Source organism: Pithys albifrons, chromosome 3, assembly GCF_047495875.1.
Source record: "Pithys albifrons albifrons isolate INPA30051 chromosome 3, PitAlb_v1, whole genome shotgun sequence".
Lineage (NCBI taxonomy): Eukaryota > Metazoa > Chordata > Aves > Passeriformes > Thamnophilidae > Pithys > Pithys albifrons.
Window position 1 is genome coordinate 43,899,710 of NC_092460.1, and position 13,611 is coordinate 43,913,320.

At 49.4% G+C, this 13,611-nt stretch overlaps 1 long non-coding RNA gene across 1 annotated transcript; it reads right to left on the reverse strand.

Annotated features, from left to right (window-relative positions):
* Positions 1-6,484: 6,484 nt before the first annotated feature.
* LOC139669358 (uncharacterized) lies at positions 6,485-7,382 on the reverse strand. Its single transcript, XR_011697250.1, has 2 exons — positions 7,308-7,382; positions 6,485-6,925 (listed from the first exon to the last, which is right to left on the reverse strand). It is a non-coding gene; the product is annotated as an uncharacterized lncRNA (long non-coding RNA).
* Between the last annotated feature and the right edge of the window lie 6,229 nt (positions 7,383-13,611).

A 13,611-nucleotide genomic window follows, 5' to 3' on the forward strand; every position in this document is an offset into this window, starting at 1 on the left:
AGCACAGACAGTGCTTTGCTGCCCCTGCCCTGCTGGGATTGCACTTGGCATTCACCAGGGAAAGATGTCTTTAGGAAAACTGATCTAATTCTTTTTATGCTTCACAGTTCCCACTGAAATGATTTTGATCAGAAATAGGCCTGTTGAGCATCCCTGAGCAGCAAAGGGAACACTCAGCAAACCTGATAACCCTGTAGAAATTGTTGTTGTTGCTGACCTGAGCCCTGGGGTGAAAGTTAAAATGGTAACAGCAGGAATAGCAACACTGATATTCTTCAGTAACATTAGAAAAGGCCTCTTCCAGTTTGGGGGGAAATGTCCATAGTGAATCTCCAAGTTACACCCTCAACACTCGGTTTCTACAGATAATTCCTTAAACATCACAAGGTATCCTCATCAGCTCCATCCTCTACCTGTTGGGATCTGTTCCCCCTCATTATTTCCCAAGTGATAGACAGGAACTTTGCAATTGGCCTTCACTGAGCTCCACTCACAATATCTCTCATTTCTTTGCCAGGAAGGAGAAAGATTAAAGCAAAATCCAAAGTGTGTTCTGATCTGTGCAAGGCCAGAAAGTTGCCTGAAGTGATACAGTTTGGACTAAATGTGGTTATGTAAACCCAAAGGCAGTTAGGATTTTCTCTGAAAAAACCTTTAGGATGAGATGACTGAAGTTGTTAAAATAGTCTGAGTAAGGTCTGCTCCTGCTGCTCCCCAAGCTTTGGCTCTGGCCCTTCCCTGAGCAACGTGAAACACAGACTGGGAGTGACTGGAAGGGACTGCATGGAACAGAACTTGGAGGGGGGAATTCATTCTCCTCCAGATCCACTGGAACTGCCTTAGACAAGGGCAGCAATTCCCTTCAGACTGTCAGTCCTGCCCACTTATGGGAGGGTGACTTGGCCCACCCTCATTTGCCTTTCTAATGCTCAGAGGCACCTGCAGGAGCTGCTGGGCCACCCCAGGCTCACTCCTTTGAAATTAGGCTTCAATTCCACTTTGAAATGCAGCATCTTTGCTTAGGAGCAGGTCTGTACATTAACTGGTTTGGGCAATTAGTCAAGAGTTTTCCAATAGGCACAGGCAAACATGAGCATTCTGACAGAGCCTGGCCATGAGTTTAAACAGTTTCTGTTGTTTGAAATGTGCTTTCAAATCAATCATAGCCATGCTGAGCTTTCTGTGGGCCCAAGATCAGCAAGCATCAGGTGACACCAGTCCAGCAAAAACCAAAGGGAAGGGGAGTCTGAGGCTACTTCTGGGCCACAGGAACACTTGTGAACAAAGTCTGTGTTTGAATCTTTTAAACTGAACTTGGGAAAGGAATGTGTTTATGATTTTACAGGTTTACCTCAGAGCAGCATTCAAGGACCAAACAAACAGGTGGTTAAAATTGCTTATTTAGAGGTAAGAAGAATCATAATTTCTCTTTTTGTTTGCTTCCACAAAGCAATCATAGCGTTTTCCCAACTTCTTTCTTATTTCCTCTCCCTCTGCACTCTTTAGCAATTAGTTGATCAATAAATAATAAATCAGTTTTTAGAATTAACAGATAACTTGTTTGAGTTTGAATTTTGTTGGGGAAAATATTTTGAACCCAAGTTCTTTCTGCACTATTTCAGCAGAGTGTGACACATGTCAGTGTGTGTGTGTGTGAACCTGTGAGAATGTGCCCACTGCAACACCCTCAGATAAAAGACACGCAAACCCTGGATTCATTCAAGTTACTCATTTGCAGAGATAGATGAATGAAGGTTTTTAGGAACAGCCCCTGGATTGAAACCACCCTCTCATAAAGGTCTGCCTCAATCTCTCTTGATTGCCCATTCAGCACCAAATAAAAGTTGCAGGAACATAGAGACCCTGGATTAATTAAAGTTACCTGTTCATTAAAATTCCTTGTCCATAAAAGGGGCTTGTTTCAATAAAGGTTTTTAGATTCAGCCCATGGTCGGCAGAGCCAGTTATGAGAAGGTTGTTTTATGCTAAGAAAAGTTTTCAAGTTGGATTGTTGTGTTCCTGGAGATGTTCCTCATTGAGAGTCCTGGGCCCTTTGGTTTTCCTGTTCCTTATCCCACTCAAGCCTGTTCTCAGTCTTTGTATCCGTATTAATTTTATGTGCCAATCCCACCAGCTAAACCTGCAGTGCCACTGTGGACATGCAAGTAACACACTGAGTTGGTTTACGGCTTGTAAAAATATTTTAAAATCCCATTTTCTATTATTCAGCTCCCAAAACACATACTACAAAAATACAATGTACTTTCCTTTGGGCTCCTTTGACAGTGAGGTCCTTTAGAACTGCTCTGTCTGAGGGCACCCGTGCAGATTCAGCTCTGCAGCCAAGGACACTGATGGACCAATCCTGAGGGGCTGGAAAACTTGACCCCTGCCTTGGCCCCCAGTATTGCTCAGATCTGACAGCCATCAGTTTTACAGCCTGTTGTGGGGAAAGCTCAGGCTGAGCCTTCCACAGCCTCAGAAATGCTCCTGGGGAGCATCCCCAATCCCTTTCCAAGAGCATCCCATGCAGAGAGGTGAGAAAAGGGAGATGAACCCATTAGGGAGGGCATTTTCCTCAAGCACTGCTATTCTCCTTTGTCAGCTGTCCCTGGCAAGAAGCAGTTTGACCTTTAAGACAGGAATGTGTAAGATGATGCCAAAATGAACCAGAACCTCAAATCCAGGAGGGGTGATCAGCATTTCCCAGCCTGGAGTGAGAGTTCCCTCCCTGTGCCTGCTCAGAGGAGCCCCTTGGACACAGCATGGCCAGACCCACCAAACACTTGCCCCACTGCAACATATTGGGGGAAATTTTACCAGGCTGCAAGAAAGGTGTGAACAATAAACACTGGCTGGGGCAGCCTGAGCTCTCTACAGGGGCACAGTGGGGACCTGCAGCTGTGTCCCTTTTGCCCTGGCAGAGTGTGGGGCTGGGCATTATGAGTGTGCAAAGGGAGTGCCAGGAGCTGCCATGGCAAAGCTATGCCCCTTTACCCTGGCAGTGTGGGGCTGTGCATTGTGAGTGTGCAAAGGGAGTGGCAGGAACTGCCATGGCACAGCTGTGCCCCTTGGTCAGTGAGTGTGCAAAGGGGGTGGCAGGAGCTGCCATGGCAAAGCTCTGCTGGCTGTGGGTGTTACTGAGTTCAACACACCCTCAGGTTTCTGTGGATATAACCTGTTTCTCCTGGAATTGAAGGATTGAGCTGCTCTTCTTTCATACCTGATACAGCCCTAATTATTACCTCATTATGTGAGACTTGGTAAGTGCAGGGTTTTAAAAATTGTCTTAGAATATTTCTAGAAAAGAATCTGTGAGAGATGGAAATCCCAGGGCTGAGCTTTCCTTTCCTCCCATCACCCACCACGGTCCAGTGGAACAATGTAAGGCCCGAGCCACTGCCAAAGAACTCCAACAACTGAGCAATTCCTGCACTGGTTCTGGTGCTCAGGGAATGTTGTACCCCCAAAGGACATGAGCACTGCCCATTTCCTGCTGCTGCCACTGCCCCAGAGCTGTGCCCAGCCCGGGCCATGAGGCAGGGAGTTCTCTGGGCAGGAACAGCCCCTCAGGCACAGGAGGGCTCTGCAGCCTCATGTCCCACAGTGAGGAGTGAAGGGAATGATGCAGAAGCCTGGCATTTGTTTAGAGACAGGTAACTGTGCCCACCCAAACTGCTGCAGTCCCAGCACTGCTTGTATTGGCTCTAAACCTGGCACAAGAGTGCCCAGGAGCTGGAGGGGAACCTGCCCATTCCCTTTTCCCTGCACTCCTCCCCTGTGCCTCTGCAGCAGCATGTCCTGGGCCATGCTTTGGGGTCTGTGAGAACTGCAGTTTTGTCCAAAATAATACAGAGTAGAGCAACACTTTCCTTCCAAATCTGAGTCCAGAAAGCAAATCTGAATCCATCAAAGAAAGTATTGACAGAGCAGCCACTGGAGTAAAGAGGAAAATTACAACATGAAGGGAAAAGACAAACATCTCAAAGCTTCATCCCTTAAAATTCTGCCCTGCTTTGTGTCCGTTCTGTGGATGCCACAGCCTTGAGTACCAGCACAGCCCAGCCAGTCCTTCTGGGGACACTCAGTGCAGTCTATGCTGTCCCTGGAGCAGCAGCTCCTGTGCCAGCAGTGCTGCCAGGCTGTGTGCCCTCCCCTGTGCCAGCCCTGCATCCCACCCAGAGCTCTCCTTCCTTGTGCCCTCCCCTGTCCCTGCATCCCACCCCAGAGCTCTGCTGCCCTGTGCCAGCCCTGCATCCCACCCCAGAGCTCTCCTGCCCTGTGCCCTCCCCTGTCCCTGCATCCCACCCCAGAGCTCTGCTGCCCTGTGCCAGCCCTGCATCCCACCCCAGAGCTCTCCTGCCCTGTGCCCTCCCCTGTCCCTGCATCCCACCCCAGAGCTCTGCTGTCCTGTGCCCTCCCCTGTATTTTGCTGTCAGTGATGCCCAGCCATGCACAGAACAAGAGACTGACCATAATTATTCACAAATTCAAACCAGTGCTTTGATGTTTCTTTTTCACAAGCCAAAGCATAATCTGCTCTATTAAAATACAAGACCTAAAGTTATCTCACTCCATTACTCAGCCAAAGAAGACAAGCATTTATAATTCCAGCTTTCAAAGGGAGTTTCCTTCCTTAACTTATTTCTTCAGATTTACCATAAAACCCCTCACCATAATAAACAATTCTTATTAGCTCACCAGCAAAGGATTTGGCCTCTTCCTAAGAAATCCAAATACTGTCAGTAGAACAAGTTCACAGTCCTTTTTCTTTTCTATCCCTTGCTTCAAGACTTGCCTCTTCACTTTTCTCTACTCAATTTTGTATTTCAGACTTTAGGCTGAAGCAAAGGCTGTTGCAGCTTCCCTGGGTCCCCCTTTGTGCAGCTCTGTGTGTGCCCACTAATTCCTCAGGATCTGGGCAGTCTGAACACAAAGTTTGCTCCAAGGAGGGACTCTCAGATTGCCTGTGCCCTTTGGGAATTCTCTCCCCCACAGTCAGACTGTTGGTGCAATGTGTGTTCCTGCCCCTTTCTGATGTGTTCACACGGAGCTGTCAGGGGGTTCAGTCACTAAACCACACTCAGGGCAAGAGACACTTCAATGCACTGCAAGAATTCCATGCAGAGCACAAGAACAAATGGCTGTGCCAACTCTTCCAAGTCCCTGCAAGCCTCAGGAGCACTGCCAGCACTGCCCCATTGCCACAGGAAGGCTCTCACACCCCACAGAGGGGTTGGCATCCCTGCAGGGGGCACTGCCTGAGGGCACCAGGCTGCAGGAGAGCTGCCACCAGCAGGGTCCCTGCTCTGCCTCTCTCACTGTCTCTGGTGGCTTTAAATCAGGGACACAGTGGCAAAAGCACCCTGAGATTGGCAAACACATGGGGGTGATGTGGGGCTGTTATTGTTGTCAGAGTGTGCTCAGCAGCCCACAAAGCACACCCTGGTTTCTCTCCAGAAGCCAAGCACTTCTTCCTCATGGACAAAACAAACCAAAACCCAAACTGAAACACTCCACAATTTTGTCCCTCTCATAAATCCCTTTTAAGCTGCCAATTTCTCCCTCTCATTTTCCAGCTTACACAGCCTGGACCCAAACCCTCTCTCAGCAAACATGACCAAACCAGTGACAGCTCTTTCAGAGCAAACACTGTGTGCCAGGTCTGTCCAGAGCCTGCTCTGCATTCCTACCCCATCCTGCAGTGCCACCACTCCTGCCAGGTCTGTCCAGAGCCTGCTCTGCATTCCTGCCCACCCTGCAGGCAGTGCCACCACTCCTGCCAGGTCTGTCCAGAGGCTTCAGGACAGAACTGTCAGCCTCTTCTTTCTGTTAAATATCAGGAGCTGTTTTAGTTCACTACATTTCCCATACAGGTGGAAGTTGTTTTCTCAGCCACACCAGGCAAACCCCCAAATTTCCCTGAATTCCACAGTAAAATCTGTTTAAAGTTCCTCAGCACCAAATATCACAAAGTTTACAACATGTGCAGGTAAGTGAGAGTGTGAGACTTGTTGAAAATGCTGCTCTGACCTTCCAGAGAAATTGCAAGCACATGGGCAATACTTTTCCCCCTAACTTTGTTGGGATTCCCCAAATGCTACACAAACAAATCTTTAAAGACAAAAACCAGCAGCAGCACCTACCCCAGTGTCAGGAGCTGCTCCTTCCCCTGCTGTTCCTCCTTGCTCTGCTGTTCCTTCTTCCTCTGCTGTTCCCTCCTCAGCTCTGCAGCATCTCCCTGTGGCAAACCTCAGGCTGTGCCACTGCTCCAGCTGGGGAAGTACCAAAGTGAAGGCAGCTGGTTCCTGGGGCTATCAGAGCCCACTTTCAGCTGCCTTGGGCAACCAGAAAGCAAAGCTGAGAGGAAACAGAAATCCACTGCTATCAAAACATGCAACAATAACCAAGGGCTTCCTTGGGCCTGGCTGTTTTACTGCAGTGAGATATTTATAGCAAAAATAAATACTTCAGTACAACCATCCAGAATTTCAGAGCACGGCTGGCTTTATTCAAGCCTGCATCTTCCCAGTTCTAACCAAAAAAGGGGTTCATAGCAGGTACCCTGTGTGGAAACACAACTGCTGCAAATATTCCAACACTTGTAGAAGCAAAGGTTCAGACCAAGCAAAAGCACATCCTCACAGTATCATAATAGCAATAATAACAAAGAGTTCTCTGTGGATTCCCTGTGCCAGTTCACTTTTCCAAAGCTGTAAATGAGGTTTTTCTAATACAAAAGAGATCAGTGACTCCTCTGTGTGCTCAGTAGGAAGATTCCACTGGAACTTTCCACCAATTGCTGCAGGTGGATGGATGTGCAGAGATCTGCACCAGAGCTGCACGCGTGGGGTGAAAGGGGAAATAACCAAACACACCTCAGGGACACGGAGTTTGCCTTGGGACGATGAAGGCGCTGACAATCCTGAAAAGAAAAATAATTTTTACAAAATAAGTTTTTATTCACTGTCGCAGGTTTGGCCTAGCTGTTGCCAACCCTGGACTGGCCCCCCTTCCCCCTCTCAGAACTTTCCCAGCAAAGGAAAGGGAAAAAAAACTGAAAAGAAATGCACTCTAAAGAAACTGAACTGGATAAAAAGAATAAATTATATTTACTAACATTTACAAACCACACTGTATACACAATACGTAGGATCCCACCCCCCAGGGGAGAGGGGAAGGGAGAAAAGGGGATTGATTAGCTGGAAAATAGGGAAGACACCAACCCAACCCAAAGAAACCGAATGAATCAAAACAAACACAATTAAAAACCTCAAGGAAGGGGAACAAGAATGAAACAATCTCACCCAGGACAGGAGAACCACCAGGCACCGGAGGGACCAGACCTCCACCACCTCCCTCCAGCTCCTCAGCCAAGGACCGGAAGAAGGGAAAAAAAAAACAAACCACTCCCCCACTGCTACGTGGAAGACACGTGTGGAATACTTGTAACTTCCTTAGATACAATGGTTACTGGGGAAGCCATGGGTCAAACCATTACATTCTCTCAAACTGCAGTTCCAGAGATGTTTTTAGTCACTCAAGCTGCAGTTCCTGGGTTTACTCGCCAGACGGAGCTGTTTTGGGGTGTTCTGTCTTCATGGCCCCGTTTCTTTCCCCAGGGAGAGGTATTTGGGGCACTGTGTCTGTAATGCCAGGCTTAATTTGCCATTGGGAATGTCTGGGGGCACTGTGCCTGCAGTTCCCGTGGGATTTGGCGGGGATTTGCCCTCGGCACTCTCAGCCTGCGGTGCTGTGTGGCATTTTGGAGGGGGAGTCATCAGTCCTTGCACATCCTGCAGCACCACAGGGGCACTCTGGGTCCATTTGTTGCCGAATTCCATGCAGTCCTCCAGGCTGCAGGTGTCTGGAGAACTGATTTCCCTGGATCCCAGCCCCATTTCTACACTGCCCTGGAACTCAGCTGTGTCCCTGTGTCCCAGTGTTGGGCAGGTGGCACCAGGACAGAGCTCTGAAGCACTCAAAGCAGCATCTTAAGCCTTAGAGGTGATGTGGGTTGGAAAATTCCTACTCCAGAGCTTTTGGTCCTTTGCTGAACTATGTCCTTGTATTTCCAGGCTCTCCTTGGGCTGTGCCTTTCCATAGCCGGCATTTTTTTGCCATCTGGGTTAGTTTCCAATGGATTCCTTTCCCTTTTCCCTGCAGAGTCAGAGTTAGGAAGGAGATGCCAGAGCACACCTACAGCTGGACCCAAACCTGCACCTGGACAGAGTGTTCTTGAACCACTTCAGAGCTGCCTAAAGAGGTGGGAAAGCTGCCCTGGCTGCCTCACCCTTGTGTCAGTGCCAGGCACAGCCAATGCCCCCCTGCTCTGGCTATCTGGCCCTTGTGTCAGTGCCTGTGCCCCCCTGCCCTGGCTCCCTGTCCCTTATATCAGTGCCAGGCACAGCCAGTGACTCCCTCTGTCCTCAGTTTCGGGCTGAAAAAAGGCAATTTCCCAGCCCCACACGTGCCAAGGAACGATTGAGTTTTGCGCCAAGATAAAACGTGGCAGCCTTGGGCTCTCAGGTGCCAATGATGCAGCTCCATTAACACTATAAAAGCAGCCATCCCTTTGTGTTCTGGCACCTTTTAGGTAGTAGCGGTAATTACGGTAATGAGTAATTATGGTAATAGGTGTGATTACGGTAATAAGGGCAATTACGGCAATAGTGTGATTACAGTAATAAGGTTAATTACGTAGTGGGATAATTATAGTAATTATGGTAGGGGGTATTTACGGTAATGGTGGTATTACAATTAAAGGTATAATTACGGTAATAAGGGTAATTATGGTAATACCGGCAATTACAGTAATGAGGCAATTCCTGCAATTTTTGAGTACCCCTCCCACAAATTTTGAGTTCCCCTTTCCCCAAATTTGACTTCCTCTTTCCCCCATTTTTGAGTGCCCCTTTCCCCACTTTGTGGGTTACCCTCCCCCATTTTTGAGTGTCCCTTTCCCCAATTTTTGTGTGCCCCTTTCCCCAAAGTTTCAGTTCCCCTCCCCAAAATTTGATTGCTGCTCCCCAAAATTTAAATACTTTTCCCATTTTTTTGAGTGCCTCTTTCCCCAATTTTTGAGTGCCCCTTTCCCCAGTTTTTGAGTGCCCTTTTCCCCAATTTTCGAGTGCTAATCCCCAAAATTTGAGTACCCCTCCTGTAATTTTTGAGTGTCCCTCCCCAAAATTTGAGTTCCCCTTTCTCCCAAAATTGGAGTGCCCCTCCCCAAAATTTGAGTGCAGGGTGCCCTCCGGTGGACACGGCTGGTACTGCAGCCCCCCCCACCCCACACGGGGCTTTTGGAACCTCGTGCTTGGTCACCCCCGAGGCCACCACCCCACCCCTTGAGGTGAGAACATCGCCTGCCTCTTCCCCTTCCCCGCGGTGTTCCTGCCTGGCAAGCTCCTTGGAATGGAGGAGAGCTGGAGGAGGCAGCACAGGAAAGGACATGCTGGTCACACCAGGTGAGGTTTATGTTCCAAGCCCTGCTGTTCCCCTGGGCTGGCACAGAGCCCATGCCAGATGGGGATGGTGTCCTCACCCTACCTGGCCCAGGGTCCCCTCCTGGGGACGTGGTGGGAGGTGCTGGAGGCCCTTGGGCACCTTAAGGGCAGTGCAGAGCTGGAACTGGAGCACCATGGATAGAGAAGGCCGGTGGTGCCATGCAGTGAGGCCACGGCCCAGGGAGCAGAGGGGAGTGACAGCCACTACTCCTCCTCCCCAGAGTACAAAAATAGCAGTGTGACTTTATTTGGCTTTTCAGTTTTGGGCTATGTTCATTTTAGAGTTTATAAAAAGCTTTTCCCAAAGCCTGTGCTCTGTTACACTCCCGTGCTGTTGTGCAAATTGCTGTGGACTTTGACCTCCAAGTTCACCTGCTTCCCCTTCCTGCCCTTGCCCTGGTACACGCTGCTGCTTTCCTGCCGTGGATGAACATTCCTCACGGTGCAGCACCGGCTGCCCGCGGCCTGTGGGATGCCCCTGGGCAGCTCCACCTTGGTGTTCAGGGGTGCTCCTTGGGGGCAGCCCCGGCCACCTGGCGCTTCCTGCACAGCCTCCGGCACCTCCTGGCGAGGAGGCAAAGCCCGGCCAGCACCAGCAGCAGCAACAGCGTGAGGGCGGCGCAGACGCTGCCCAGCGAGGTGCTCGTTTGGGACAGGGAGGCTGCAACAGCGGCTTCCTCCCTCCCCAGGAGCAGCGACTTCATGTTGGTGCCGTTCTTGACCTGGTTGCCCTCGTTGTCGTAGACCAAGGAGTCGTGCAGCGCTGGCCTGGTGGCGCCCTCGACCACGTCTGTGCGGTCCCGTGGGCAGTGGCGAGTGAGGGGGCGCTGCACTCGCAGCCCCGCCGCCCTCTTGGGGCCGATCACGTAGATCACCTGGAGGTACCACTGGTGTCCAGCTTCCACCTTGCCAAAGGGGCAGAGTAGCTCACGGGGTGTGTTAACAATGTTTGTTATATCACGTGATCAAGAGCTGGTGCATTTTGTGTCCTGTTCCTGACAAAGTGGCTCGATGGGTTTTTCTGAGCACCTGCAGTAATGCTGAGCACCAGGAGAGGTGTTCAGCAATAATTCATGTAGGGGTGTGAATAATATGGTTTTAAAGAACTTTTTCCTGAGTGCTTCAGGGAAAAAGATTTAAGTTATCATTCTGGTCATCTTAAGCTTTATGTTCATTGTCTGTGTCAGAGTTGGCTTCTGAAGGCCCAGAGCCTACACTTCACAAAGCATTTGGGAGATCCTGGACAGAGAAGTTACTTTTGGGCTACCAGAAGTCCACACCTTGTAGAGAGCATCCACCTTGAGAGAAAATCCATTGACTCCAGGCATGCTGCTTACCGAGTGGAACTCAGACAGTTCAGAAGTGTAGTGGGCATCAAAAGGCACATCGTGGAAATACTTATCTGTCACTTCTGGTTGGTTTCGGTCCTGCAAATCAGAGAAGTGTTCTGAAGAGGAGGGCAGGCTCTCTGCTTTCCAGGCACTACACACTCTTCATCTCTTCACACTCAGGATCTGCCTGTTGTCAGAGAAATTCCCGAAGAGGGAGCAGAAGCAGAGGACTCACCAAGAGGAGGAATTGGTGTTTCCGGTACAGCTTCCCTATGGATGCATCCATATCTGCCAGGGGCATCTGTCTCTCCTCCTGGTCAACTAAACCAGGCATATGGATGGGCACACACTTGCACTGAGGCAAACTGCTATCAACTCACCTGCTGTCATGAGCTCCTGCACTCCTGCACTGTACTTGAGCACAATGCCATGATGGGGAGGCTTCACCAGCTCAAAGAAAAGACCCTTGGGAGCCGTATCCGTGTTGCTCACAGCCAACTGGATCCCTGTGCCAGGGAAAGAGACGGTGGCTTCTGCTTCCTCACACACTAGGCTGGGAATATCCCTCAGGCTTTGTGATGTGCTCTTGTGAATGGAGCCAAAAACCATATAATTCAGTCAGTATGTAACAAGTGAAATAACTCTGGAGCTGCCCAAGAGCTGCTGCTTTCATGGAAATAATTAGTCCTCTGATGATGCCCATGTCAGAGAACTTACCCCCAGTGTGGCTCACAAGTGACCCCTGTGCAAACCCTTGGCTCAGGAGAGAGGCATGCACATGTTCTCAGAGCAGGGGGGTACCCACAAACCCCAGAGAAGCTCCTGACACGAGCAGGAAGTGGCTTATCCCAAAGAACCTTGTTCCACACTCACCGATGGCAGTTCTGCCCCCCTGGCTGACCTCCAGGAATGCAGCTGCGATCTGGAAGACTGGAGGCTGCTGCTCTGCAGAGAGCAGGTGAATGACAAACACCATCTCTGGGGTTGTGTGTTCTCCACGAGACACTACACAGACAGAAACCAGGTCTGAATGTTTTAGGGATGGGTTTTCAGGGACCGTCAGCTGGGAAATTCACCTTTCTGTACAAAAATCACCACCTGACATCGCTGACTTCTCTCCCACCTTTCCAAGCCACATAAGTCACATCTAGATTCTATACATAATACCCATGATACAAGGTTCTATGTTAAAATCAATTTGTATGTAAATTGGCATTATTTTTCAACATATAGAAAAATGAGAAGCATTCATTTTTAATATTTTTTGCACACAATCTGCCAGTGCATGCCAAAGATGCCAAGGTGCAGTACTTACTACCCTCCAATCATGCTTTTCACTGAACTCATCTGCCACTGCCTCTGATTGCCAGTACTGTCACCACTTTTCCAAGTGAGAACACTGCAGACAGTTTGAAGGATCACCAATCCATGCTATGGCTCCATCATGTGCGAATCAGCCCTCACTGCCAACACAAGCAACACACTCTAAACAGCACTAACGGGAGACTCCAGAGAGGATACATCATTTACTCCACCTCCCCCATGCTGTACTTGGCTATGGTATGGCAGCGATGCTACATGCAGAGCTGAAGCAGTAAGGCAATAATTAAAATACAGGACACAACAAATAGAATATCTTAAAATACACAACAGTCCCCACAGGACACGATATTTCTCTAATAGTTTCTCATCCTCTTCCCTGTGCCAAGCTCCCAAGGCACTGCGCCTGCAATGCTGGGATGCTGAGGCTCTGGGGTCATGGCCTGAGCACGGCCTGGCCCTGGACAAGCTTACAGGGTCCTCACACACATCGGGGGGGCTGTAGTCCTATTCTCTGCCCCATCATACCAAGCTCCTTCCAAAAGATCAGCCTCGGATATTCACACAGACACTGAGAGACTTGCTCTGGGACACAAAAAGAAGTTTCCAAGCACTGCACAGTTTCCTAAGGTTTTTCCCAACACCAATGACCCACAGGGCCTTTTATCACCTTCAATACACAAGCAATATTTAAGGCATATCAGAGTAGAGGGGAGGGTTAGACAGGGTAAACATACACCTGAGTAAAGAAGGCAAGACCTGTCTGCCAAGATCTTCCAGCCATGAGACACGCACTGGGTGTCAGGTGAATTCTGAGTCCCACATCTCATTTCTCACATACACTTCTCTGGAGCAAGTTTTAGAATGGAACTGGTTAAGAAATAGATGCAATGCTTCTGACATGACAGGCTCACTTTAGAGAATGAACCTCCCAGACCAACCCTACACACAAGTGGCCAGCAAAAGCAAATATGAAAAAGGGAGGAAACAGCAACCTCAGCTACTGTTGTTGGGACTGGGGGTGTACACCCAGAAAAGACACAGAAAAATCACCTTCTGGCAGAGGTTGGTTTCTAAGGGTCCAGACATACCAGCAGAGATGGCACAGACAACAACAGGTGACAGCACTGACGCTGCTCACTCCATCAAGGTGGGATATCCCTGTTGCTGTGACACGCACAAACTGTGCTGACAGCCTTCAAATGAGGTGCTGAGCCCTGGCTGGGCATAATGCTACAGCAAAATAAGGAGTACAAAAAGCTTTCTCAAGATCACACATGCTCACCTTCTGAAGACCTTTCCAGATCTTTTTTCTTTTCCCTCTCCCATTTCTGGAGTAACCCTGAAGTCCAGCTCTGCAGCAGGTAAGCCCTCAGCTTGCACTGCCTCCAGCTCCCAGGGAGGAGCAGGTTCCACATACCTCAAACTGGCCAGCGAAGTGCAGCAACCACACA